The sequence below is a fragment of the Oreochromis niloticus genome, linkage group LG16, assembly GCF_001858045.2.
Source record: "Oreochromis niloticus isolate F11D_XX linkage group LG16, O_niloticus_UMD_NMBU, whole genome shotgun sequence".
NCBI lineage: Eukaryota > Metazoa > Chordata > Actinopteri > Cichliformes > Cichlidae > Oreochromis > Oreochromis niloticus.
The window spans coordinates 30738401-30744400 of NC_031987.2; the positions used below are offsets into that span (position 1 = coordinate 30738401).

Consider the following 6000-nt stretch of genomic DNA (forward strand, 5'->3'; position numbering starts at 1 on the left):
TGTAATATCAAACCCTAGTTCTAATCATATCATCATATGAAAGTCTTTGAAAATAGACTTTTAAGTTTTTTGTTGCCATTTAAGTCTCAGTTGAAAGAAACTAAACTTGGGGTCAGAGTAACCGAGTTTCAAATGAAGAAAAACAAAAACCCTGCGACAGACTGGCAACCTCTCCAGGGTGTACCCGCCCCTCGCCCTATGATGGCTGGGATGAACATGCACCATTGTAACAGTATTTACATGACACTTTCATAAGAAAAAGCATGACCGATTCCTCTGAAATCAAAACAACCATCATTCAATAAATGAAAAACAATAAACATTATCCACTGATGTTGAACATGTAAGAATGTGTAAGGGCTCCAAACCACCATATACTGCACTTCTTGGCTCAGGCAAATTATATGGCTTAAAAACCATAATATAAGCAAACAGGATACTTCTGTACAAAACAAAACCAAAAAAAAAAAAAAAGTTTGGTGACACCATTTAGTGTGTTTTTAAGTGTCTGACAGTAGGTTTTCTGTAGAGACAGATCTAAAACTAATAAAAGACAGATGAAAGTCTGCGACAGCAACACTAAAATGCCGTTTTTATTCCCACAAACTAACTGCATCTGGTGTGGCTTCATCGCGAACTCTTGATCCATTTTCGGAAAATGTGAACCACAATCTATAAGCCCAAATGAAGTCCGCAGACACAGTGTAGCAGAGCTGCGTTAATTAGCAAGATCTCTTTGACATGAGCCAAAGCCACATAAAAACAGAGCCCCGCTCCCCGTAAACGGTTTTCCCTGTCTGGAGAGCTTTGGGATTTACAACGCCAGCCCTCGCCCACTCGCTCAGTGGTCGGACTTTTTAATTGCTCCCTTAACAAAGCACACACACGTAAACACAGCAACATTTTGTGCAGCTGCCTGCATGCATGGCTGTTCAGAAAACTACTCACAATGCACACCACAGTCCCACTCTTTCCTCTCACATGCTCCCTATTCTTTCAGCCTTCTTGTTAAGCAGCAGCTTCTCTCTGCATCCTGCTTGATGGTGAGGCCAGACTAACTGCATGTTTGTGAGCTCATCATAGTCACCGTCAGATGCTGGAGACTATTATAAGAAAACCCAGACTAAGAGCATTAACAAACCCATCATTGTTAGTGTTTTTGTGTCTATGCCTCATCTAGCAGAGTGTAATGAGGAAGGTCAAATACAGAAGCTGTAGGTCTCTTTTTAAAAACACACAGGCCAGTGTGTTCTTAAGGCGGGGCCTGGGCTAACAACACACAAGAGGTCAGTGGAGTTTGAGCCGAGGCTTACAACTCAATGAGTCAACACAAATAATAAAGGTCTTTAATCATTTTGTGTCGGTGCAGCCTTAAACTGAACTGAGCAACATCCAAGGCCTTAAAGCTTGAAGGTCGGACCTGCTCTTTGTGCCCGCGCCCCTGTGAAAGTGTACACCTGTGAAACAAAATGCATTCACTCCTGCAGTGTGATTCACTACAAGTCATGCCACTTTTTGGATATAAAGATGTAATATAACGGGACTCTACAGTTTTCTGTTACATTGACTTAAGTCATGTAACATCTTGCCATAGAGCGGAGGTTCTCAAAGTGTGGGGCACGCCCCCTGCGGGGGGGGGGGCAGAGCAATTGCAGTGGGGGGGCAGTATGAATTTAAAAACAAACAAAAAACGCTTGGACACTGCTAGCATAATGGACATGTTTTTGATGGGGCTCCCACACAAACTCAAGGCAGAAGATAAAGCATTGTCAAATATGTTTCCCAACCAACTTCCTTCAAAGCCAAATGCTAGAAAATATGATGAAGCATATCTTTCCTTTGGCTACACCTGCACAAGTGCCAAGGTAGGTCTCCCCAGCAGAACTAGTTTCCCCTGCACCGGGAGCATGCGCTGGGCTGCCCAAATCATGACAAACAGTGTCCCCCAGTTGTTTATGTTTTTGAACCCATTTTGCACAGAGAGACATTTTTGGAAAAATGTATTGACAGCAATGTTGAATATTATTACACAGGGAAAAAAAACAACTACACGTAAAATAATTACACCATGACACCTCTGCCTTTCTAAATGGAGGGACAGTAACTGCATGTGTATACCTAAGCGTGTAAAAACTGCAGATAGTAGGATTAACAGTATTTTGTCTCTATCTGCCATTGTAGAAATTCTTTTCATGTAAACAATAACATGATGCACAGCGTGACATGAAAACAGCAGTGCTCGCAAAATCGCTAGCCCGACGTCCCGGGGCTAGCGAATTTTCCAGTCGAGCTACCAAATTCTATCTCAGTCCTGCCCGTCGGGCTATCATAGGAAGGAAAAATATATGTCAATGCTTTTGCATTCTTTCGGAAATGTAGCTGGGTAATTATGTCATTGGCATCGGGGAGCCACTGTCAATATGTGACATATTGAAATCGCGTTTGAATTTGCGCTTGTTTTTTGCTTTCACTTTGCGATCGCGCGAACTGCGTATAGAGAGCGGCAGTACTGATTGGTGAGTGACGATTAATTGCGCACCAATTCCTCTGACATCGTCTTATCACTCATTAGCTTACTATTCAAACCTGACAAGTGAAATCTCCCACAGCAAGCTTAAACATGTGAGAGGTTGATTGCGCAGAGAATCGCTGACCGTTATGTGAGTGCGTGTGTAAAAGCAGCAGGATATATATTTTAGCTCTGCTGAGCCAAATAAGACAAGTCAGGGTGAAGAAGTGACAGCCAAAGAAAAGCCTACCACAAAACGGAAAAGTTATGACAAATCAGACTATGAGGGGAAAAGAAAGTGCAGCTTTATGGTTTCATGGACAAAAGAATTTCTGTGGCTGGAATATGACAAGCTAAATAACCAGGGGTGCACATAAGTGGTCCGCAGGTGCGCATTCGCTGTCAGAAGGAAAAAAAAAAAAAAAAAAAAAAAAAAAAAAAAAATGCGCACCAGATAAGAAGTTGCAACGCGCACCTCCAGATTTTCTGGAGGAGGACAGACATTTGTTTAGAACTCCTAAAGATGTCGAAGAAGCAAGCTCCTTTAAGCAATTACTTTGGTGTTCCTCCACCAAAGAAATGTCAGGAGGAGTCCGAACCGCAAAAGAAGCGCGTATTCTCGGAAAAGTGGTTGCAGGAGGTGAGCTGGCTTCAAACAAATGATGAACACACAGAGATGTGGTGCAGAATATGCCGTGAAAATCCCACTGTAGCGGACAAAAACAGTGCCTTTTATATGTACGCAAACGCGCGTTGCAACTTCTTATCTGGTGCGCGTCTTTTATTTTGACAACAAATGCGCACCTGCGGACCACTTATGTGCACCCCTGTAAATAACATAATGTTCTGCCGGGTGTGTTGTTGGTTTTCCCTCGATTTCTGAGTCGACAAGCGCCTTTGTTACTGGGACCAGTAATTTTAAGAAAGACCCCCATTAGAACCCATGAGAAATGCAAGAAATGCAATATTGCTCAGTCTGCAATATCTTTCCCAGAACAAACACCAATTGCAAAGAACATACTAAAAATAAACCTGAAAAATCTGTTTAGAACAGCGTACTATGTTGCAAAGAGTGAACTACCATTGGCAAAATTTAGCAGTCTTTGCAAACTTCAAAAAAAAAAAAAAATGTCCTAGATCTTGGTTTCACTTATCTCTTACCCGTGACTTCAGTGGAAATTCCAAATTCAGGACCTGTCACAGACTGATTCATGTTCTACACAGTTCTTACAAGTGCATAGAAATTTCTGTTCAATTAGAACCAAGTATTTGAGTTGATGATTGTAATTTTTATACAATGTTTAATTTGTGTTTCAACAATGTTTTGATTAATGTTTTGTTTCCGTTACAATATTATACTTTAATGTATAATATTGTAACGGAAACAAAACATCAATCAAAAAAAATTGCTCTCTTTTTTATTCGGGCTACTTAAATTTATTTTGGGCTACCACAAACTGAAGAGTCCCTGCCCGAAGGGCTACCAGGGATTTTGAAATTTTGCGAGCCCTGAAACAGGTACATACCTTTGACATTGCGTGACGAACTCCATATTCCTCGTCCACACGTAAACGCAAAAACTGAGTTTTTGAAAATCTCCAACCTGACAGGAGTTTTAAAAAAAAAAATCTCAGTTTTCGGTCATTCAAAACGCCGTTTACGTGTGGATGAAAGTCCCAAACGCATAGAAAGTGCTGCGTTTTTAAAAATACTGGTCTAGGTGTGGACGAAGCGTAAAAGAGTTAGTAGTTTATTTTATTGCTGCCTGTAATTTATTGCACTTTACTTTTATTTGTTTACTAAATGTTTGAGGTGTGAAAAAAACTGCAATGGAGTTGTGTGTGGGTGTGGTTGGAGGATGTGTTTGTGCGGGGGCGTGAAGATTTTCTTGTATAACAAAGTAAAAAAAAGTTTGGGAACCACTGCCATAGAGCGGCAAACCCACCCAGAAGTTGCCATTACTACAGTTGCATCTCCCATCACATTATCCACGATAATACTGGTATAAAAGATATAAAAGTGTAACTTGCAATAACATATGTTCCCCAGTGTGCACAACAAGCCCAGGCATGTTTGAGAGCAGAGCCACGTGTCAGTCTCCAATGATGACTTGGTAACTTCAACAACCTCCAGCAAAGTACAGCACTTTTCAAAACATGCAAGAAAACAGTCCCTTATAAAGTTTGAAACAACAAGCTTGTTGCTCAACCACCATCAAGTATAACCAGGCTACCAAGTAGAAGGATATGCTAGTGGCTGGTGATGTGCAAACCAAAAGTAAATGATTTAACCAAGCATTGCTAGCCACACGGCATAAGACAGGAAGAGGAAACAGTGGATGGAAATAACTCATGTGGTTATGCAGCGAAAATGCAGGGCTTCAAGTAGCTGGTTAAAAAGCTCAACCCAAGGTCTAACATTCCAGGTATAGCAGGTAGAGCAGTTATGCTCTCTTATTTAAAATTTACTATTGCACTATAATGCTGCTGCTACTGGCATCTTGTTGGAACACATTCACATTTCAGATTAGGTAATGTGTCATCAATGACAACAGCTCACTGAGAAAATTGAATCATTCTAATGCCACTAGAGGATGGCAGCAAAAGCAATCACCATAGACCCCATGCCCCAAATAAGCCAACAAAATAAAATAACTACCTAACTTTAAACTTATCCATTTAAGTATTGTTCAGGCTTAAATTAAGGGACGACTGGCTGATGTGGTAACATAGACCAACGTAACAGATTGCTCTCCTCTTCACATCCACAATTGTTAGTTACTATACTATCTAATCCATCCATGTGTAGCACACACACAGTTTATGGATGCAACTTGTAGAGACCAGAAACCGGTGGATGATGTCATAGTGGGCATATCAATCTTTTATATGTAGTCAATAAGTGAAAACGGTAGCATGGTGCCATTGACTAGCTAGCTAGTGTTAGTAGGCTAAGATACCTTTCCAGTGGTTTCACAGAAATTCTATACTGTCACTAATAATATACTGTTATTTACTCTGATTGGGGCAATCTGATGACCAAAAATTCAGCATTACAGTAAGCAGCTACGAGCCACCTATGCAGGTTTTGCTATGCATGCTCTACATATTAGCATGCATTTATTTATTTATTTGAATAGATTTTATAGTATTATCTACACTGTGTCTACAGGTTCATCTTCCAGCAATAAGAGAGTACAGCACTGGCATCCATAATAGATAGCTCTCCTGTTACTTGCTGCTGCTGGTAAAAAACAAAACAAAACAAAACAAAACATTGCTCTGGGACTATATTATGAAAAGCAAACCCTTTCAATTTTACAAGAGAAACGTCACTGATGCTTCTTAATTCAGATAAAACTGAGGTTATTGTACTAGGCCCTGAAAATCTTAGAAATATGGTATAACCAGATTCTTACTCTGGATGGCATTACCTTGGCCTCCAGTAATGCTGTGAGGAACCTTGGAGTCATTTTTGACCAGGACATGTCC

At 40.6% G+C, this 6000-nt stretch overlaps 1 protein-coding gene across 15 annotated transcripts in view; it reads right to left on the bottom strand.

The window, feature by feature from the left end:
* The window catches only part of caska (calcium/calmodulin-dependent serine protein kinase a), a 173160-nt gene that overhangs the window by 38259 nt on the left and 128901 nt on the right, over nt 1-6000 (bottom strand). The gene's annotated exons all lie outside the window — the stretch shown is intronic.